The 18,574-nt window shown below is 49.9% G+C and overlaps 30 non-coding genes and 3 pseudogenes across 30 annotated transcripts; all 33 read left to right on the top strand.

Moving 5' to 3' along the window:
* Positions 1 to 50: 50 nt before the first annotated feature.
* On the top strand, positions 51 to 213 carry LOC134994697 (U1 spliceosomal RNA). The gene has a single exon (XR_010197676.1). It is a non-coding gene; the product is annotated as a U1 spliceosomal RNA (small nuclear RNA).
* Positions 214 to 886: 673 nt separating this feature from the next.
* LOC134994763 (U1 spliceosomal RNA) lies at positions 887 to 1,050 on the top strand. The gene has a single exon (XR_010197724.1). It is a non-coding gene; the product is annotated as a U1 spliceosomal RNA (small nuclear RNA).
* A 152-nt stretch (positions 1,051 to 1,202) lies between these two features.
* LOC134994710 (U1 spliceosomal RNA) lies at positions 1,203 to 1,365 on the top strand. Its single transcript, XR_010197682.1, has one exon. It is a non-coding gene; the product is annotated as a U1 spliceosomal RNA (small nuclear RNA).
* Positions 1,366 to 2,035: 670 nt separating this feature from the next.
* Positions 2,036 to 2,199, top strand: LOC134994698 (U1 spliceosomal RNA). The gene has a single exon (XR_010197677.1). It is a non-coding gene; the product is annotated as a U1 spliceosomal RNA (small nuclear RNA).
* A 152-nt stretch (positions 2,200 to 2,351) lies between these two features.
* Positions 2,352 to 2,514, top strand: LOC134994708 (U1 spliceosomal RNA). Its single transcript, XR_010197680.1, has one exon. It is a non-coding gene; the product is annotated as a U1 spliceosomal RNA (small nuclear RNA).
* Positions 2,515 to 3,184: 670 nt separating this feature from the next.
* Positions 3,185 to 3,348, top strand: LOC134994781 (U1 spliceosomal RNA). Its single transcript, XR_010197742.1, has one exon. It is a non-coding gene; the product is annotated as a U1 spliceosomal RNA (small nuclear RNA).
* Positions 3,349 to 3,500: 152 nt separating this feature from the next.
* Positions 3,501 to 3,663, top strand: LOC134994680 (U1 spliceosomal RNA). The gene has a single exon (XR_010197662.1). It is a non-coding gene; the product is annotated as a U1 spliceosomal RNA (small nuclear RNA).
* A 670-nt stretch (positions 3,664 to 4,333) lies between these two features.
* LOC134994673 (U1 spliceosomal RNA) lies at positions 4,334 to 4,497 on the top strand. The gene has a single exon (XR_010197655.1). It is a non-coding gene; the product is annotated as a U1 spliceosomal RNA (small nuclear RNA).
* A 152-nt stretch (positions 4,498 to 4,649) lies between these two features.
* Positions 4,650 to 4,813, top strand: LOC134994752 (U1 spliceosomal RNA). Its single transcript, XR_010197713.1, has one exon. It is a non-coding gene; the product is annotated as a U1 spliceosomal RNA (small nuclear RNA).
* A 152-nt stretch (positions 4,814 to 4,965) lies between these two features.
* On the top strand, positions 4,966 to 5,128 carry LOC134994735 (U1 spliceosomal RNA). Its single transcript, XR_010197697.1, has one exon. It is a non-coding gene; the product is annotated as a U1 spliceosomal RNA (small nuclear RNA).
* A 671-nt stretch (positions 5,129 to 5,799) lies between these two features.
* Positions 5,800 to 5,963, top strand: LOC134994756 (U1 spliceosomal RNA). Its single transcript, XR_010197717.1, has one exon. It is a non-coding gene; the product is annotated as a U1 spliceosomal RNA (small nuclear RNA).
* Positions 5,964 to 6,115: 152 nt separating this feature from the next.
* On the top strand, positions 6,116 to 6,278 carry LOC134994679 (U1 spliceosomal RNA). Its single transcript, XR_010197661.1, has one exon. It is a non-coding gene; the product is annotated as a U1 spliceosomal RNA (small nuclear RNA).
* Positions 6,279 to 6,948: 670 nt separating this feature from the next.
* On the top strand, positions 6,949 to 7,112 carry LOC134994672 (U1 spliceosomal RNA). Its single transcript, XR_010197654.1, has one exon. It is a non-coding gene; the product is annotated as a U1 spliceosomal RNA (small nuclear RNA).
* Positions 7,113 to 7,264: 152 nt separating this feature from the next.
* Positions 7,265 to 7,428, top strand: LOC134994751 (U1 spliceosomal RNA). Its single transcript, XR_010197712.1, has one exon. It is a non-coding gene; the product is annotated as a U1 spliceosomal RNA (small nuclear RNA).
* A 152-nt stretch (positions 7,429 to 7,580) lies between these two features.
* LOC134994734 (U1 spliceosomal RNA) lies at positions 7,581 to 7,743 on the top strand. Its single transcript, XR_010197696.1, has one exon. It is a non-coding gene; the product is annotated as a U1 spliceosomal RNA (small nuclear RNA).
* Positions 7,744 to 8,414: 671 nt separating this feature from the next.
* On the top strand, positions 8,415 to 8,578 carry LOC134994709 (U1 spliceosomal RNA). Its single transcript, XR_010197681.1, has one exon. It is a non-coding gene; the product is annotated as a U1 spliceosomal RNA (small nuclear RNA).
* A 152-nt stretch (positions 8,579 to 8,730) lies between these two features.
* Positions 8,731 to 8,893, top strand: LOC134994686 (U1 spliceosomal RNA). Its single transcript, XR_010197665.1, has one exon. It is a non-coding gene; the product is annotated as a U1 spliceosomal RNA (small nuclear RNA).
* Positions 8,894 to 9,563: 670 nt separating this feature from the next.
* LOC134994762 (U1 spliceosomal RNA) lies at positions 9,564 to 9,727 on the top strand. The gene has a single exon (XR_010197723.1). It is a non-coding gene; the product is annotated as a U1 spliceosomal RNA (small nuclear RNA).
* A 153-nt stretch (positions 9,728 to 9,880) lies between these two features.
* Positions 9,881 to 10,015, top strand: LOC134994725 (U1 spliceosomal RNA; annotated as a pseudogene).
* Positions 10,016 to 10,717: 702 nt separating this feature from the next.
* On the top strand, positions 10,718 to 10,881 carry LOC134994676 (U1 spliceosomal RNA). Its single transcript, XR_010197658.1, has one exon. It is a non-coding gene; the product is annotated as a U1 spliceosomal RNA (small nuclear RNA).
* A 152-nt stretch (positions 10,882 to 11,033) lies between these two features.
* On the top strand, positions 11,034 to 11,196 carry LOC134994706 (U1 spliceosomal RNA). Its single transcript, XR_010197678.1, has one exon. It is a non-coding gene; the product is annotated as a U1 spliceosomal RNA (small nuclear RNA).
* A 671-nt stretch (positions 11,197 to 11,867) lies between these two features.
* LOC134994750 (U1 spliceosomal RNA) lies at positions 11,868 to 12,031 on the top strand. Its single transcript, XR_010197711.1, has one exon. It is a non-coding gene; the product is annotated as a U1 spliceosomal RNA (small nuclear RNA).
* A 152-nt stretch (positions 12,032 to 12,183) lies between these two features.
* LOC134994696 (U1 spliceosomal RNA) lies at positions 12,184 to 12,346 on the top strand. Its single transcript, XR_010197675.1, has one exon. It is a non-coding gene; the product is annotated as a U1 spliceosomal RNA (small nuclear RNA).
* Positions 12,347 to 13,016: 670 nt separating this feature from the next.
* Positions 13,017 to 13,180, top strand: LOC134994761 (U1 spliceosomal RNA). The gene has a single exon (XR_010197722.1). It is a non-coding gene; the product is annotated as a U1 spliceosomal RNA (small nuclear RNA).
* Positions 13,181 to 13,332: 152 nt separating this feature from the next.
* On the top strand, positions 13,333 to 13,474 carry LOC134994719 (U1 spliceosomal RNA; annotated as a pseudogene).
* A 695-nt stretch (positions 13,475 to 14,169) lies between these two features.
* LOC134994731 (U1 spliceosomal RNA) lies at positions 14,170 to 14,334 on the top strand. The gene has a single exon (XR_010197693.1). It is a non-coding gene; the product is annotated as a U1 spliceosomal RNA (small nuclear RNA).
* A 152-nt stretch (positions 14,335 to 14,486) lies between these two features.
* LOC134994689 (U1 spliceosomal RNA) lies at positions 14,487 to 14,649 on the top strand. Its single transcript, XR_010197668.1, has one exon. It is a non-coding gene; the product is annotated as a U1 spliceosomal RNA (small nuclear RNA).
* A 671-nt stretch (positions 14,650 to 15,320) lies between these two features.
* Positions 15,321 to 15,484, top strand: LOC134994687 (U1 spliceosomal RNA). Its single transcript, XR_010197666.1, has one exon. It is a non-coding gene; the product is annotated as a U1 spliceosomal RNA (small nuclear RNA).
* Positions 15,485 to 15,636: 152 nt separating this feature from the next.
* Positions 15,637 to 15,799, top strand: LOC134994690 (U1 spliceosomal RNA). Its single transcript, XR_010197669.1, has one exon. It is a non-coding gene; the product is annotated as a U1 spliceosomal RNA (small nuclear RNA).
* Positions 15,800 to 16,469: 670 nt separating this feature from the next.
* LOC134994772 (U1 spliceosomal RNA) lies at positions 16,470 to 16,633 on the top strand. Its single transcript, XR_010197733.1, has one exon. It is a non-coding gene; the product is annotated as a U1 spliceosomal RNA (small nuclear RNA).
* A 152-nt stretch (positions 16,634 to 16,785) lies between these two features.
* LOC134994713 (U1 spliceosomal RNA) lies at positions 16,786 to 16,927 on the top strand (annotated as a pseudogene).
* A 695-nt stretch (positions 16,928 to 17,622) lies between these two features.
* LOC134994720 (U1 spliceosomal RNA) lies at positions 17,623 to 17,786 on the top strand. The gene has a single exon (XR_010197685.1). It is a non-coding gene; the product is annotated as a U1 spliceosomal RNA (small nuclear RNA).
* Positions 17,787 to 17,938: 152 nt separating this feature from the next.
* LOC134994677 (U1 spliceosomal RNA) lies at positions 17,939 to 18,101 on the top strand. Its single transcript, XR_010197659.1, has one exon. It is a non-coding gene; the product is annotated as a U1 spliceosomal RNA (small nuclear RNA).
* The last annotated feature ends 473 nt before the right edge of the window (positions 18,102 to 18,574 follow it).

The following is an 18,574-nucleotide window of genomic DNA, read 5'->3' as shown; positions in this document are numbered from 1 at the left end:
TTGATAGGGATGTGCCCGAGCAGCGACCCTCCCCAGCTCTAGCCCAACTCCTACTTACCTGCCAGGTGAGATACTATGATCAGGAAGGTGCTTCTCCCAGGGCAAGGCTCACCCATTGCACTCTGGGTGTGCTGCTCCTGTGATTTCCCCAAATGTGGGAAACTTGACTGCCTAATTTGTGTTTCCCCTGGTCGGCTCTCGTATAATTCAGATCTCTTTGTCTCAGGTCTCTCTCCAGCCTAGTTTGCTGTCTGTTTCCACTTCTTTTTTCTTGAGCCCCTCCCTTCTATACCCTTGTGCACTATCCTGACTTCTCCTCCCGTCTGCTTACTTTGTGCCTTCCAACGCACAATGCGAACTACAGGTAGTGCTGCAGGTCCCACACCCTTTTATTTGCCTTACAGAGCAGCTCTGGAGCTGTTACAGTGCCCAGCTGCTGCAAGAAATCAGCTTGAATGCTTCGGGGCTGGGTCATAGCCAACATGAGCCCCACACCGAAGGAGGGTGGAGGTGTTTAATGCGAACTAGGGGTCATCCAAGCGCCGAAAAAGGCTGCCATGCCCTGCACGCCCCTTTTCTCTTTTCATATGCAGACGAGGGTTGAAGCCAACTTTGACCCACTGCTTGGATGACATCACCATATGCAAATCCATCTGCTGCAGGCCTTCCCCCAGGAATGCTTGCACTAGTTGTTGCATTTGGTTTGTTGTTTGGGGGTGCTTCAGTATTAGGTAGCCTTCTGCCCTCCCATGTTCATCTGAAAATATGTGTTCTCCCTGCAGTTGTTGTCCCCAGATGAGAGTTCCCTTGTGCTGCCTCAGTTGAATCTCCTTTACTTGACAGAGATGTGCCTGAGCAGCGGCCCTCCCCAGCCCTATCCCAAATCATACTTATTTTGCATAGGAGATACCATGGTCATGAAGATTGTTCTCCCAGGGTGAGGTTCATTCATTGCATTCTGGGTATGCTGACCCGTATGATTTCCCCAAATGTGGGAAAATCGACTGCATTATTTGTGGTAGTGGGGGACTGTGTTTGTTCTTTCCTCTGGTCAGCTCTGGTAAAAGTCAGATTTATTTGTCTCAGATCTTCCTCTAGCCTTGTTCTTCTTTCGAGAGATTCCTTGTGCTGCCTCAGTTGGATCTCCTTCACTTGACAGGGGGGTGCCCGAGCAGCGACCCTCTCCAGCTCTAGCCCATCTCCTACTTACCTGCCAGGTGATATACTATGATCATGAAGGTGCTTCTCCCAGGGCAAGGCTCACCCATTGCACTCTGGGTGTGCTGCTCCTGTGATTTCTCCAAATGTGGGAAACTTGACTGCATAATTTGTGTTTCCCCTGGTCGGCTCTCGTATAATTCAGATCTCTTTGTCTCAGGTCTCTCTCCAGCCTAGTTTGCTGTCTGTTTCCACTTCTCTTTTCTTGAGCCGCTCCCTTCTATGCCCTTGCGCACTATCCTGACTTCTCCCGTCTGCTTAATTTGTGCCTTCCAACGCACAATGCAAACTACAGGTAGTGCTGCTGGGCCCACGCCCTTTTACTTGCCTTACAGAGCAGCTCTGGAGCTGTTACAGTACCCAGCTGCTGCAAGAAATCAGCTTTAATGCTTCGGGGCTGGGGCATAGCCAACATGAGCTCCACACCGAAGGAGGGTGGAGGTGTTTAATGCGAACTAGGGGTCATCCAAGCGCCGAAAATGGCTGCCATGCCCTGCACGCCCCTTTTCTCTTTTCATATGCAGACGAGGGTTGAAGCCAACTTTGACCCACTGCTTGGATGACATCACCATATGCAAATCCATCTGCTGCAGGCCTTCCCCCAGGAATGCTTGCACTAGTTGTTGCATTTGGTTTGTTGTTTGGGGGTGCTTCAGTATTAGGTAGCCTTCTGCCCTCCCATGTTCATCTGAAAATATGTGTTCTCCCTGCAGTTGTTGTCCCCAGATGAGAGTTCCCTTGTGCTGCCTCAGTTGAATCTCCTTTACTTGACAGAGATGTGCCTGAGCAGCGGCCCTCCCCAGCCCTATCCCAAATCATACTTATTTTGCATAGGAGATAATATGGTCATGAAGATTGTTCTCCCAGGGTGAGGTTCATTCATTGCATTCTGGGTATGCTGACCCCTGTGATTTCCCCAAATGTGGGAAACTCGACTGCATTATTTGTGGTAGTGGGGGACTGCGTTTGTTCTTTCCTCTGGTCAGCTCTGGTAAATGTCAGATTTTTTTGTCTCAGATCTTCCTCTAGCCTTGTTCTTCTTTCGAGAGTTCCCTTGTGCTGCCTCAGTTGGATCTCCTTCACTTGACAGGGGGGTGCCCGAGCAGCGACCCTCCCCAGCTCTAGCCCAACTCCTACTTACCTGCCAGGTGATATACTATGATCATGAAGGTGCTTCTCCCAGGGCAAGGCTCACCCATTGCACTCTGGGTGTGCTGCTCCTGTGATTTCTCCAAATGTGGGAAACTTGACTGCATAATTTGTGTTTCCCCTGGTCGGCTCTCGTATAATTCAGATCTCTTTGTCTCAGGTCTCTCTCCAGCCTAGTTTGCTGTCTGTTTCCACTTCTCTTTTCTTGAGCCGCTCCCTTCTATGCCCTTGCGCACTATCCTGACTTCTCCCGTCTGCTTAATTTGTGCCTTCCAATGCACAATGCGAACTACAGGTAGTGCTGCAGGGCCCACGCCCTTTTACTTGCCTTACAGAGCAGCTCTGGAGCTGTTACAGTGCCCAGCTGCTGCAAGAAATCAGCTTGAATGCTTCGGGGCTGGGGCATAGCCAACATGAGCCCCACACCGAAGGAGGGTGGAGGTGTTTAATGCGAACTAGGGGTCATCCTAGCGCCAAAAAAGGCTGCCATGCCCTGCACGCCCCTTTTCTCTTTTCATATGCAGACGAGGGTTGAAGCCAACTTTGACCCACTGCTTGGATGACATCACCATATGCAAATCCATCTGCTGCAGGCCTTCCCCCAGGAATGCTTGCACTAGTTGTTGCATTTGGTTTGTTGTTTGGGGGTGCTTCAGTATTAGGTAGCCTTCTGCCCTCCCATGTTCATCTGAAAACATGTGTTCTCCCTGCAGTTGTTGTCCCCAGATGAGAGTTCCCTTGTGCTGCCTCAGTTGAATCTCCTTTACTTGACAGAGATGTGCCTGAGCAGCGGCCCTCCCCAGCCCTATCCCAAATCATACTTATTTTGCATAGGAGATACCATGGTCATGAAAATTGTTCTCCCAGGTTGAGGTTCATTCATTGCATTCTGGGTATGCTGACCCCTGTGATTTCCCCAAATGTGGGAAACTCGACTGCATTATTTGTGGTAGTGGGGGACTATGTTTGTTCTTTCCTCTGGTCAGCTGTGGTAAAAGTCAGATTTTTTTGTCTCAGATCTTCCTCTAGCCTTGTTCTTCTTTCGAGAGTTCCCTTGTGCTGCCTCAGTTGGATCTCCTTCACTTGACAGGGGGGTGCCCGAGCAGCGACCCTCCCCAGCTCTAGCCCAACTCCTACTTACCTGCCAGGTGAGATACTATGATCAGGAAGGTGCTTCTCCCAGGGCAAGGCTCACCCATTGCACTCTGGGTGTGCTGCTCCTGCGATTTCCCCAAATGTGGGAAACTTGACTGCATAATTTGTGTTTTCCCTGGTCGGCTCTCGTATAATTCAGATCTCTTTGTCTCAGGTCTCTCTCCAGCCTACTTTGCTGTCTGTTTCCACTTCTCTTTTCTTGAGCCGCTCCCTTCTATGCCCTTGCGCACTATCCTGACTTCTCCCGTCTGCTTACTTTGTGCCTTCCAATGCACAATGCGAACTACAGGTAGTGCTGCAGGTCCCACACCCTTTTATTTGCCTTACAGAGCAGCTCTGGAGCTGTTACAGTGCCCAGCTGCTGCAAGAACTCAGCTTGAATGCTTCGGGGCTGGGGCATAGCCAACATGAGCCCCACACCGAAGGAGGGTGGAGGTGTTTAATGCGAACTAGGGGTCATCCAAGCGCCGAAAAAGGCTGCCATGCCCTGCACGCCCCTTTTCTCTTTTCATATGCAGACGAGGGTTGAAGCCAACTTTCACCCACTGCTTGGATGACATCAACATATGCAAATCCATCTGCTGCAGGCCTTCCCCCAGGAATGCTTGCACTAGTTGTTGCATTTGGTTTGTTGTTTGGGGGTGCTTCAGTATTAGGTAGCCTTCTGCCCTCCCATGTTCATCTGAAAATATGTGTTCTCCCTGCAGTTGTTGTCCCCAGATGAGTGTTCCCTTGTGCTGCCTCAGTTGAATCTCCTTTACTTGACAGAGATGTGCCTGAGCAGCGGCCCTCCCCAGCCCTATCCCAAATCATACTTATTTTGCATAGGAGATACCATGGTCATGAAGATTGTTCTCCCAGGGTGAGGTTCATTCATTGCATTCTGGCTATGCTGACCCGTATGATTTCCTCAAATGTGGGAAACTCGACTGCATTATTTGTGGTAGTGGGGGACTGTGTTTGTTCTTTCCTCTGGTCAGCTCTGGTAAAAGTCAGATTTATTTGTCTCAGATCTTCCTCTAGCCTTGTTCTTCTTTCGAGAGATTCCTTGTGCTGCCTCAGTTGGATCTCCTTCACTTGACAGGGGGGTGCCCGAGCAGCGACTCTCCCCAGCCCTATCCCAAATCATACTTATTTTGCATAGGAGATACCATGGTCATGAAGATTGTTCTCCCAGGGTGAGGTTCATTCATTGCATTCTGAGTATGCTGACCCGTATGATTTCCCCAAATGTGGGAAACTCGACTGCATTATTTGTGGTAGTGGGGGACTGTGTTTGTTCTTTCCTCTGGTCAGCTCTGGTAAAAGTCAGATTTCTTTGTCTCAGATTTTCCTCTAGCCTTGTTCTTCTTTCGAGAGTTCCCTTGTGCTGCCTCAGTTGGATCTCCTTCACTTGACAGGGGGGTGCCCGAGCAGCGACCCTCCCCAGCTCTAGCCCAACTCCTACTTACCTGCCAGGTGATATACTATGATCATGAAGGTGCTTCTCCCAGGGCAAGGCTCACCCATTGCACTCTTGGTGTGCTGCTCCTGTGATTTCTCCAAATGTGGGAAACTTGACTGCATAATTTGTGTTTCCCCTGGTCGGCTCTCGTATAATTCAGATCTCTTTGTCTCAGGTCTCTCTCCAGCCTAGTTTGCTGTCTGTTTCCACTTCTCTTTTCTTGAGCCGCTCCCTTCTATGCCCTTGCGCACTATCCTGACTTCTCCCGTCTGCTTAATTTGTGCCTTCCAACGCACAATGCGAACTACAGGTAGTGTTGCAGGGCCCACGCCCTTTTACTTGCCTTACAGAGCAGCTCTGGAGCTGTTACAGTGCCCAGCTGCTGCAAGAAATCAGCTTGAATGCTTCAGGGGCTGGGGCATAGCCAACACGAGCCCCACACCGAAGGAGGGTGGAGGTGTTTAATGCGAACTAGGGGTCATCCAAGCGCCGAAAAAGGCTGCCATGCCCTGCACGCCCCTTTTCTCTTTTCATATGCAGACGAGGGTTGAAGCCAACTTTGACCCACTGCTTGGATGACATCACCATATGCAAATCCATCTGCTGCAGGCCTTCACCCAGGAATGCTTGCAATAGTTGTTGCATTTGGTTTGTTGTTTGGGGGTGCTTCAGTATTAGGTAGCCTTCTGCCCTCCCATGTTCATCTGAAAATATGTGTTCTCCCTGCAGTTGTTGTCCCCAGATGAGAGTTCCCTTGTGCTGCCTCAGTTGAATCTCCTTTACTTGACAGAGATGTGCCTGAGCAGCGGCACTCCACAGCCCTATCCCAAATCATACTTATTTTGCATAGGAGATACCATGGTCATGAAAATTGTTCTCCCAGGGTGAGGTTCATTCATTGCATTCTGGGTATGCTGACCCCTGTGATTTCCCCAAATGTGGGAAACTCGACTGCATTATTTGTGGTAGTGGGGGACTATGTTTGTTCTTTCCTCTGGTCAGCTGTGGTAAAAGTCAGATTTTTTTGTCTCAGATCTTCCTCTAGCCTTGTTCTTCTTTCGAGAGTTCCCTTGTGCTGCCTCAGTTGGATCTCCTTCACTTGACAGGGGGGTGCCCGAGCAGCGACCCTCCCCAGCTCTAGCCCAACTCCTACTTACCTGCCAGGTGAGATACTATGATCAGGAAGGTGCTTCTCCCAGGGCAAGGCTCACCCATTGCACTCTGGGTGTGCTGCTCCTGCGATTTCCCCAAATGTGGGAAACTTGACTGCATAATTTGTGTTTTCCCTGGTCGGCTCTCGTATAATTCAGATCTCTTTGTCTCAGGTCTCTCTCCAGCCTACTTTGCTGTCTGTTTCCACTTCTCTTTTCTTGAGCCGCTCCCTTCTATGCCCTTGCGCACTATCCTGACTTCTCCCGTCTGCTTACTTTGTGCCTTCCAATGCACAATGCGAACTACAGGTAGTGCTGCAGGTCCCACACCCTTTTATTTGCCTTACAGAGCAGCTCTGGAGCTGTTACAGTGCCCAGCTGCTGCAAGAACTCAGCTTGAATGCTTCGGGGCTGGGGCATAGCCAACATGAGCCCCACACCGAAGGAGGGTGGAGGTGTTTAATGCGAACTAGGGGTCATCCAAGCGCCGAAAAAGGCTGCCATGCCCTGCACGCCCCTTTTCTCTTTTCATATGCAGACGAGGGTTGAAGCCAACTTTCACCCACTGCTTGGATGACATCAACATATGCAAATCCATCTGCTGCAGGCCTTCCCCCAGGAATGCTTGCACTAGTTGTTGCATTTGGTTTGTTGTTTGGGGGTGCTTCAGTATTAGGTAGCCTTCTGCCCTCCCATGTTCATCTGAAAATATGTGTTCTCCCTGCAGTTGTTGTCCCCAGATGAGTGTTCCCTTGTGCTGCCTCAGTTGAATCTCCTTTACTTGACAGAGATGTGCCTGAGCAGCGGCCCTCCCCAGCCCTATCCCAAATCATACTTATTTTGCATAGGAGATACCATGGTCATGAAGATTGTTCTCCCAGGGTGAGGTTCATTCATTGCATTCTGGCTATGCTGACCCGTATGATTTCCTCAAATGTGGGAAACTCGACTGCATTATTTGTGGTAGTGGGGGACTGTGTTTGTTCTTTCCTCTGGTCAGCTCTGGTAAAAGTCAGATTTATTTGTCTCAGATCTTCCTCTAGCCTTGTTCTTCTTTCGAGAGATTCCTTGTGCTGCCTCAGTTGGATCTCCTTCACTTGACAGGGGGGTGCCCGAGCAGCGACTCTCCCCAGCCCTATCCCAAATCATACTTATTTTGCATAGGAGATACCATGGTCATGAAGATTGTTCTCCCAGGGTGAGGTTCATTCATTGCATTCTGAGTATGCTGACCCGTATGATTTCCCCAAATGTGGGAAACTCGACTGCATTATTTGTGGTAGTGGGGGACTGTGTTTGTTCTTTCCTCTGGTCAGCTCTGGTAAAAGTCAGATTTCTTTGTCTCAGATTTTCCTCTAGCCTTGTTCTTCTTTCGAGAGTTCCCTTGTGCTGCCTCAGTTGGATCTCCTTCACTTGACAGGGGGGTGCCCGAGCAGCGACCCTCCCCAGCTCTAGCCCAACTCCTACTTACCTGCCAGGTGATATACTATGATCATGAAGGTGCTTCTCCCAGGGCAAGGCTCACCCATTGCACTCTTGGTGTGCTGCTCCTGTGATTTCTCCAAATGTGGGAAACTTGACTGCATAATTTGTGTTTCCCCTGGTCGGCTCTCGTATAATTCAGATCTCTTTGTCTCAGGTCTCTCTCCAGCCTAGTTTGCTGTCTGTTTCCACTTCTCTTTTCTTGAGCCGCTCCCTTCTATGCCCTTGCGCACTATCCTGACTTCTCCCGTCTGCTTAATTTGTGCCTTCCAACGCACAATGCGAACTACAGGTAGTGTTGCAGGGCCCACGCCCTTTTACTTGCCTTACAGAGCAGCTCTGGAGCTGTTACAGTGCCCAGCTGCTGCAAGAAATCAGCTTGAATGCTTCAGGGGCTGGGGCATAGCCAACACGAGCCCCACACCGAAGGAGGGTGGAGGTGTTTAATGCGAACTAGGGGTCATCCAAGCGCCGAAAAAGGCTGCCATGCCCTGCACGCCCCTTTTCTCTTTTCATATGCAGACGAGGGTTGAAGCCAACTTTGACCCACTGCTTGGATGACATCACCATATGCAAATCCATCTGCTGCAGGCCTTCACCCAGGAATGCTTGCAATAGTTGTTGCATTTGGTTTGTTGTTTGGGGGTGCTTCAGTATTAGGTAGCCTTCTGCCCTCCCATGTTCATCTGAAAATATGTGTTCTCCCTGCAGTTGTTGTCCCCAGATGAGAGTTCCCTTGTGCTGCCTCAGTTGAATCTCCTTTACTTGACAGAGATGTGCCTGAGCAGCGGCACTCCACAGCCCTATCCCAAATCATACTTATTTTGCATAGGAGATACCATGGTCATGAAAATTGTTTTCCCAGGGTGAGGTTCATTCATTGCATTCTGGGTATGCTGACCCCTGTGATTTCCCCAAATGTGGGAAACTCGACTGCATTATTTGTGGTAGTGGGGGACTGTGTTTGTTCTTTCCTCTGGTCAGCTCTGGTAAAAGTCAGATTTTTTTGTCTCAGATCTTCCTCTAGCCTTGTTCTTCTTTCGAGAGTTCCCTTGTGCTGCCTCAGTTGGATCTCCTTCACTTGACAGGGGGGTGCCCGAGCAGCGACCCTCCCCAGCTCTAGCCCAACTCCTACTTACCTGCCAGGTGAGATACTATGATCAGGAAGGTGCTTCTCCCAGGGCAAGGCTCACCCATTGCACTCTGGGTGTGCTGCTCCTGTGATTTCCCCAAATGTGGGAAACTTGACTGCATAATTTGTGTTTTCCCTGGTCGGCTCTCGTATAATTCAGATCTCTTTGTCTCAGGTCTCTCTCCAGCCTACTTTGCTGTCTGTTTCCACTTCTCTTTTCTTGAGCCGCTCCCTTCTATGCCCTTGCGCACTATCCTGACTTCTCCCGTCTGCTTACTTTGTGCCTTCCAATGCACAATGCGAACTACAGGTAGTGCTGCAGGTCCCACACCCTTTTATTTGCCTTACAGAGCAGCTCTGGAGCTGTTACAGTGCCCAGCTGCTGCAAGAACTCAGCTTGAATGCTTCGGGGCTGGGGCATAGCCAACATGAGCCCCACACCAAAGGAGGGTGGAGGTGTTTAATGCGAACTAGGGGTCATCCAAGCGCCGAAAAAGGCTGCTATGCCCTGCACGCCCCTTTTCTCTTTTCATATGCAGACGAGGGTTGAAGCCAACTTTGACCCACTGCTTGGATGACATCACCATATGCAAATCCATCTGCTGCAGGCCTTCCCCCAGGAATGCTTGCACTAGTTGTTGCATTTGGTTTGTTGTTTGGGGGTGCTTCAGTATTAGGTAGCCTTCTGCCCTCCCATGTTCATCTGAAAATATGTGTTCTCCCTGCAGTTGTTGTCCCCAGATAAGAGTTCCCTTCTGCTGCCTCAGTTGAATCTCCTTTACTTGACAGAGATGTGCCTGAGCAGCGGCCCTCCCCAGCCCTATCCCAAATCATACTTATTTTGCATAGGAGATACCATGGTCATGAAGATTGTTCTCCCAGGGTGAGGTTCATTCATTGCATTCTGGGTATGCTGACCCGTATGATTTCCCCAAATGTGGGAAACTCGACTGCATTATTTGTGGTAGTGGGGGACTGTGTTTGTTCTTTCCTCTGGTCAGCTCTGGTAAAAGTCAGATTTATTTGTCTCAGATCTTCCTCTAGCCTTGTTCTTCTTTCGAGAGATTCCTTGTGCTGCCTCAGTTGGATCTCCTTCACTTGACATGGGGGGTGCCCGAGCAGCGACCCTCCCCAGCTGTAGCCCAAATCCTACTTACCTGCCAGGTGAGATACTATGATCATGAAGTTGCTTCTCCCAGGGCAAGGATCACCCATTGCACTCTGGGTGTGCTGCCCCAGTGATTTCCCCAAATGTGGGAAACTTGACTGCATAATTTGTATTTCCCCTGGTCGGCTCTCATATAATTCAGATCTATTTGTCTCAGGTCTCTCTCCAGCCTAGTTTGCTGTCTGTTTCCACTTCTTTTTTCTTGAGCCCCTCCCTTCTATACCCTTGTGCACTATCCTGACTTCTCCTCCCGTCTGCTTACTTTGTGCCTTACAATTCACAATGCAAACTACAGGTAGTGCTGCAGGGCCCACACCCTTTTACTTGCCTTACAGAGCAGCTCTGGAGCTGTTACAGTGCCCAGCTGCTGCAAGAAATCAGCTTGAATGCTTCAGGGGCTGGGGCATAGCCAACATGAGCCCCACACCGAAGGAGGGTGGAGGCGTTTAATGCGAACTAGGGGTCATCCAAGCGCCGAAAAAGGCTGCCATGCCCTGCACGCCCCTTTTCTCTTTTCATATGCAGACGAGGGTTGAAGCCAACTTTGGCCCACTGCTTGGATGACATCACCGTATGCAAATCCGTCTTCTGCAGACCTTCCCCCAGGAATGCTTGCACTAGTTGTTGCATTTTGATTGTTGTTTGGGGGTGCTTCAGTATTAGGTAGCCTTCTGCCCTCCCATGTTCATCTGAAAATATGTGTTCTCCCTGCAGTTGTTGTCCCCAGATGAGAGTTCCTTTGTGCTGCCTCAGTTGAATCTCCTTTACTTGACAGAGATGTGCCTGAGCAGCGGCCCCCCCCAGCCCTATCCCAAATCATACTTATTTTGCATAGGAGATACCATGGTCATGAAGATTGTTCTCCCAGGGTGAGGTTCATTCATTGCATTCTGGGTATGCTGACCCCTGTGATTTCCCCAAATGTGGGAAACTTGACTGCATTATTTATGGTAGTGGGGGACTGTGTTTGTGCTTTCCTCTGGTCAGCTCTGGTAAAAGTCAGATTTCATTGTCTCAGACCTTCCTCTAGCCTTGTTCTTCTTTCGAGAGTTCCCTTGTGCTGCCTCAGTTGGATCTCCTTCACTTGACAGGGGGGTGCCCGAGCAGCGACCCTCCCCAGCTCTAGCCCAACTCCTACTTACCTGCCAGGTGAGATACTATGATCAGGAAGGTGCTTCTACCAGGGCAAGGCTCACCCATTGCACTCTGGGTGTGCTGTTCCTGTGATTTCCCCAAATGTGGGAAACTTGACTGCATAATTTGTGTTTCCCCTGGTCGGCTCTCGTATAATTCAGATCTTTTTGTCTCAGGTCTCTCTCCAGCCTAGTTTGCTGTCTGTTTCCACTTCTCTTTTCTTGAGCCGCTCCCTTCTATGCCCTTGCGCACTATCCTGACTTCTCCCGTCTGCTTAATATGTGCCTTCCAACGCACAATGCGAACTACAGGTAGTGCTGCAGGGCCCACACCCTTTTACTTGCCTTACAGAGCAGCTCTGGAGCTGTTACAGTGCTCAGCTGCTGCAAGAAATCAGCTTGAATGCTTCAGGGGCTGGGGCATAGCCAACATGAGCCCCACACCGAAGGAGGGTGGAGGCGTTTAATGCAAACTAGGGGTCATCCAAGCGCCGCAAAAGGCCGCCATGCCCTGCACGCCCCTTTTCTCTTTTCATATGCAGACGAGGGTTGAAGCCAACTTTGACTCACTGCTTGGATGACATCACCATATTCAAATCCATCTGCTGCAGGCCTTCCCCCAGGAATGCTTGCACTAGTTGTTGCATTTGGTTTGTTGTTTGGGGGTGCTTCAGTATTAGGCAGCCTTCTGCCCTCCCATGTTCATCTGAAAATGTGTGTTCTCCCTGGAGTTGTTGTCCCCAGATGAGAGTTCCCTTGTGCTGCCTCAGTTGAATCTCCTTTACTTGACAGAGATGTGCCTGAGCAGCGGCCCTCCCCAGCCCTATCCCAAATCATACTTATTTTGCATAGGAGATACCATGGTCATGAAGATTGTTCTCCCAGGGTGAGGTTCATTCATTGCATTCTGAGTATGCTGACCCGTATGATTTCCCCAAATGTGGGAAACTCGACTGCATTATTTGTGGTAGTGGGGGACTGTGTTTGTTCTTTCCTCTGGTCAGCTCTGGTAAAAGTCAGATTTATTTGTCTCAGATCTTCCTCTAGCCTTGTTCTTCTTTCGAGAGATTCCTTGTGCTGCCTCAGTTGGATCTCCTTCACTTGACAGGGGGGTGCCCGAGCAGCGACCCTCCCCAGCTCTAGCCCAACTCCTACTTACCTGCCAGGTGAGATACTATGATCATGAAGGTGCTTCTCCCAGGGCAAGGCTCACCCATTGCACTCTGGGTGTGCTGCTCCTGTGATTTATCCAAATGTGGGAAACTTGACTGCATAATTTGTGTTTCCCCTGGTCGGCTCTCGTATAATTCAGATCTCTTTGTCTCAGGTCTCTCTCCAGCCTAGTTTGCTGTCTGTTTCCACTTCTCTTTTCTTGAGCCGCTCCCTTCTATGCCCTTGCGCACTATCCTGACTTCTCCCGTCTGCTTAATTTGTGCCTTCCAACGCACAATGCGAACTACAGGTAGTGCTGCAGGTCCCACGCCCTTTTACTTGCCTTACAGAGCAGCTCTGGAGCTGTTACAGTGCCCAACTGCTGCAAGAAATCAGCTTGAATGCTTCGGGGCTGGGGCATAGCCAACATGAGCCCCACACCGAAGGAGGGTGGAGGTGTTTAATGCGAACTAGGGGTCATACAAGCGCCGAAAAAGGCTGCCATGCCCTGCACGCCCCTTTTCTCTTTTCATATGCAGACGAGGGTTGAAGCCAACTTTGACCCACTGCTTGGATGACATCACCATATGCAAATCCATGTGCTGCAGGCCTTCCCCCAGGAATGCTTGCACTAGTTGTTGCCTTTGGTTTGTTGTTTGGGGGTGCTTCAGTATTAGGTAGTCTTCTGCCCTCCCATGTTCATCTGAAAATATGTGTTCTCCCTGCAGTTGTTGTCCCCAGATGAGAGTTCCCTTGTGCTGCCTCAGTTGAATCTCCTTTACTTGACAGAGATGTGCCTGAGCAGCGGCCCTCCCCAGCCCTATCCCAAATCATACTTATTTTGCATAGGAGATACCATGGTCATGAAGATTGTTCTCCCAGGGTGAGGTTCATTCATTGCATTCTGGGTATGCTGACCCGTATGATTTCCCCAAATGTGGGAAACTCGACTGCATTATTTGTGGTAGTGGGGGACTGTGTTTGTTCTTTCCTCTGGTCAGCTCTGGTAAAAGTCAGATTTATTTGTCTCAGATCTTCCTCTAGCCTTGTTCTTCTTTCGAGAGATTCCTTGTGCTGCCTCAGTTGGATCTCCTTCACTTGACAGGGGGGTGCCCGAGCAGCGACCCTCCCCAGCTGTAGCCCAACTCCTACTTACCTGCCAGGTGAGATACTATGATCATGAAGTTGCTTCTCCCAGGGCAAGGATCACCCATTGCACTCTGGGTGTGCTACCCCAGTGATTTCCCCAAATGTGGGAAACTTGACTGCATAATTTGTGTTTCCCCTGGTCGGCTCTCATATAATTCAGATCTCTTTGTCTCAGGTCTCTCTCCAGCCTAGTTTGCTGTCTGTTTCCACTTCTTTTTTCTTGAGCCCCTCCCTTCTATACCCTTGTGCACTATCCTGACTTCTCCTCCCGTCTGCTTACTTTGTGCCTTACAATTCACAATGCAAACTTCAGGTAGTGCTGCAGGGCCCACACCCTTTTACTTGCCTTACAGAGCAGCTCTGGAGCTGTTACAGTGCCCAGCTGCTGCAAGAAATCAGCTTGAATGCTTCAGGGGCTGGGGCATGGCCAACATGAGCCCCACACCGAAGGAGGGTGGGGGTGTTTAATGCGAACTAGGGGTCATCCAAGCTCCGCAAAAGGCCGCCATGTCCTGCATACTCCTTTTCTCTTTTCATATGCAGATGAGGGTTCCAGCCAACTTTGGCCCACTGCTTGGATGACATCACCGTATGCAAATCCGTCTTCTGCAGACCTTCCCCCTGGAATGCTTGTACTAGTTGTTGCATTTGGTTTGTTGTTTGGGGGTGCTTCAGTATTAGGCAGCCTTCTGCCCTCCCATGTTCATCTGAAAATATGTGTTCTCCCTGCAGTTGTTGTCCCCAGATGAGAGTTCCCTTGTGCTGCCTCAGTTGAATCTCCTTTACTTGACAGAGATGTGCCTGAGCAGCGGCCCTCCCCAGCCCTATCCCAAATCATACTTATTTTGCATAGGAGATACCATGGTCATGAAGATTGTTCTCCCAGGGTGAGGTTCATTCATTGCATTCTGGGTATGCTTACTCCTGAGATTTCCCCAAATGTGGGGAAACTCGACTGCATTATTTGTGGTAGTGGGGGACTGTGTTTGTGCTTTCCTCTGGTCAGCTCTGGTAAAAGTCAGATTTCTTTGTCTCAGATTTTCCTCTAGCCTTGTTCTTCTTTCGAGAGTTCTCTTGTGCTGCCTCAGTTGGATCTCCTTCACTTGACAGGGGGGTGCCCGAGCAGCGACCCTCCCCAGCTCTAGCCCAACTCCTACTTACCTGCCAGGTGAGATACTATGATCATGAAGGTGCTTCTCCCAGGGCAAGGCTCACCCATTGCACTCTGGGTGTGCTGCTCCTGTGATTTCCCCAAATGTGGGAAACTTGACTGCATAATTTGTGTTTCCCCTGGTCGGCTCTCGTATAATTCAGATCTTTTTGTCTCAGGTCTCTCTCCAGCCTAGTTTGCTGTCTGTTTCCACTTCTCTTTTCTTGAGCCGCTCCCTTCTATGCCCTTGCGCACTATCCTGACTTCTCCCGTCTGCTTACTTTGTGCCTTCCAACGCACAATGCGAACTACAGGTAGTGCTGCAGGTCCCACACCCTTTTATTTGCCTTACAGAGCAGCTCTGGAGCTTTTCCAGTGCCCAGCTGCTGCAAGGAATCAGCTTGAATGCTTCAGGGGCTGGGGCATAGCCAACATGAGCCCCACACCGAAGGAGGGTGGAGGTGTTTAATGCGAACTAGGGGTCATCCAAGCGCCGAAAAAGGCTGCCATGCCCTGCACGCCCCTTTTCTCTTTTCATATGCAGATGAGGGTTGAAGCCAACTTTGACCCACTGCTTGGATGACATCACCATATGCAAATCCATCTGCTGCAGGCCTTCCCCCAGGAATGCTTGCACTAGTTGTTGCATTTGGTTTGTTGTTTGGGGGTGCTTCAGTATTAGGTAGCCTTCTGCCCTCCCATGTTCATCTGAAAATATGTGTTCTCCCTGCAGTTGTTGTCCCCAGATGAGAGTTTACTTGTGCTGCCTCAGTTGAATCTCCTTTACTTGACAGAGATGTGCCTGAGCAGCGGCCCTCCCCAGCCCTATCCCAAATCATACTTATTTTGCATAGAAGATACCATGGTCATGAAGATTGTTCTCCCAGGGTGAGGTTCATTCATTGCATTCTGGGTATGCTGACCCCTGTGATTTCCCCAAATGTGGGAAACTCGACTGCATTATTTGTGGTAGTGGGGGACTGTGTTTGTGCTTTCCTCTGGTCAGCTCTGGTAAAAGTCAGATTTCTTTGTCTCAGATCTTCCTCTAGCCTTGTTCTTCTTTCGAGAGTTCCCTTGTGCTGCCTCAGTTGGATCTCCTTCACTTGACATGGGGGTGCCCGAGCAGCGACCCTCCCCAGCTCTAGCCCAACTCCTACTTACCTGCCAGGTGAGATACTATGATCAGGAAGGTGCTTCTCCCAGGGCAAGGCTCACCCATTGCACTCTGGGTGTGCTGCTCCTGTGATTTCCCCAAATGTGGGACACTTGACTGCATAATTTGTGTTTCCTCTGGTCGGCTCTCGTATAATTCAGATCTCTTTGTCTCAGGTCTCTCTCCAGCCTAGTTTGCTGTCTGTTTACACTTCTCTTTTCTTGAGCCGCTCCCTTCTATGCCCTTGCGCACTATCCTGACTTCTCCCGTCTGCTTACTTTGTGCCTTCCAACGCACAATGCAAACTACAGGTAGTGCTGCAGGTCCCACACCCTTTTATTTGCCTTACAGAGCAGCTCTGGAGCTGTTACAGTGCCCAGCTGCTGCAAGAAATCAGCTTGAATACTTTAGGGGATGGTGCATAGCCAACATGAGACCCACACCGAAGGAGGGTGGAGATGTTTAATGCGAACTAGGGGTCATCCAAGTGCTGCAAAAGGCTGCCATGCCCTGCACGCCCCTTTTCTCTTTTCATATGCAGACGAGGGTTGAAGCCAACTTTGACCCACTGCTTGGATGACATCACCATATGCAAATCCATCTGCTGCAGCCTTCCCCCAGGAATGCTAGCACTAGTTGTTGCATTTGGTTTGTTGTTTGGGGGTGCTTCAGTATTAGGCAGCCTTCTGCCCTCCCATGTTCATCTGAAAATATGTGTTCTCTCTGCAGTTGTTGTCCCCAGATGAGAGTTCCCTTGTGCTGCCTCAGTTGAATCTCCTTTACTTGACAGAGATGTGCCTGAGCAGCGGCCCTCCCCAGCCCTATCCCAAATCATACTTATTTTGCATAGCCGATACCATGGTCATGAAGATTGTTCTCCCAGGGTGAGGTTCATTCATTGCATTCTGGGTATGCTGACCCCTGTGATTTCCCCAAATGTGGCAAACTCGACTGCATTATTTGTGGTAGTGGGGGACTGTGTTTGTGCTTTCCTCTGGTCAGCTCTGGTAAAAGTCAGATTTCTTTGTCTCAGATTTTCCTCTAGCCTTGTTCTTCTTTCGAGAGTTCCCTTGTGCTGCCTCAGTTGGATCTCCTTCACTTGACAGGGGGGTGCCCGAGCAGCGACCCTCCCCAGCTCTAGCTCAACTCCTACTTACCTGTCAGGTGAGATACTATGATCATGAAGTTGCTTCTCCCAGGGCAAGGATTACCCATTGCACTCTGGGTGTGCTGCCCCTGTGATTTCCCCAAATGTGGGAAACTTGACTGCATAATTTGTGTTTCCCCTGGTCAGCTCTCATATAATTCAGATCTCTTTGTCTCAGGTCTCTCTCCAGCCTAGTTTGCTGTCTGTTTCCACTTCTTTTTTCTTTAGCCCCTCCCTTCTATACCCTTGTGCACTATCCTGACTTCTCCTCCTATCTGCTTACTTAGTGCCTTACAATGCACAATGCAAACTACAGGTAGTGCTGCAGGGCCCACACCCTTTTACTTGCCTTACAGAGCAGCTCTGGAGCTGTTACAGTGCCCAGCTGCTGCAAGAAATCAGCTTGAATGCTTCAGGGGCTGGGGCATGGCCAACATGAGCCCCAGACCGAAGGAGGGTGGGGGTGTTTAATGCAAACTAGGGGTCATCCAAGCGCCGCAGAAGGCCGCCATGCCCTGCATACCCCTTTTCTCTTTTCATATGCAGTTGAGGGTTCCAGCCAACTTTGGCCCACTGCTTGGATGACATCACCGTATGCAAATCCGTCTTCTGCAGACCTTCCCCCAGGAATGCTTGTACTAGTTGTTGCATTTGGTTTGTTGTTTGGGGGTGCTTCAGTATTAGGTAGCCTTCTGCCCTCCCATGTTCATCTGAAAATATGTGTTCTCCCTGCAGTTGTTGTCCCCAGATGAGAGTTCCCTTGTGCTGCCTCAGTTGAATCTCCTTTACTTGACAGAGATGTGCCTGAGCAGCGGCCCTCCCCAGCCCTATCCCAAATCATACTTATTTTGCATAGGAGATACCATGGTCATGAAGATTGTTCTCCCAGGGTGAGGTTCATTCATTGCATTCTGGGTATGCTGACCCCTGTGATTTCCCCAAATGTGGGTAACTTGACTGCATTATTTGTGGTAGTGGGGGACTGTGTTTGTGCTTTCCTCTGGTCAGCTCTGGTAAAAGTCAGATTTCTTTGTCTCAGATCTTCCTCTAGCCTTGTTCTTCTTTCGAGAGTTTCCTTGTGCTGCCTCAGTTGGATCTCCTTCACTTGACAGGGGGGTGCCTGAGCAGCGACCCTCCCCAGCTCTAGCCCAACTCCTACTTACCTGCCAGGTGAGATACTATGATCATGAAGGTGCTTCTCCCAGGGCAAGGCTCACCCATTGCACTCTGGGTGTGCTGCTCCTGCAATTTCCCCAAATGTGGGAAACTTGACTGCATAATTTGTGTTTCCCCTGGTCGGCTCTCGTATAATTCAGATCTCTTTGTCTCAGGTCTCTCTCCAGCCTAGTTTGCTGTCTGTTTCCACTTCTCTTTTCTTGAGCCGCTCCCTTCTATGCCCTTGCGCACTATCCTGACTTCTCCTGTCTGCTTACTTTGTGCCTTCCAACGCACAATGCGAACTACCACGGGTACATTACTTAGACCTGCCATTACATGCGCATGGGTGAGTAGTAGTATTCAAGAATTGGTCGAATACCTTGTCATCCGATATAGATATCCTGGAGACATGGGATGCTCCTTACGTTAGATCATATCAAGGACACTGCAGCATACTTACGACTGCAAGGGATATAGGACTCTTGAGTTCACGGGACAATTTCATGGCAGTCTCGGATAGGAGGGCATTGTGTATTCACCAAGGGAATGCTGATGCTGACTCCAAGAAGAAAGGGAGTCTCTTCCCTATGAAGGTGAAGCCTTGTTTGGCGACGGCCTAGTTAATTTGATCTC

This window comes from Pseudophryne corroboree, unplaced genomic scaffold (genome assembly GCF_028390025.1).
Source record: "Pseudophryne corroboree isolate aPseCor3 unplaced genomic scaffold, aPseCor3.hap2 scaffold_1321, whole genome shotgun sequence".
Lineage (NCBI taxonomy): Eukaryota > Metazoa > Chordata > Amphibia > Anura > Myobatrachidae > Pseudophryne > Pseudophryne corroboree.
The sequence above is the reverse complement of the archived record's forward strand: the minus strand, read 5'-3'. Positions and strand labels throughout refer to the sequence as shown.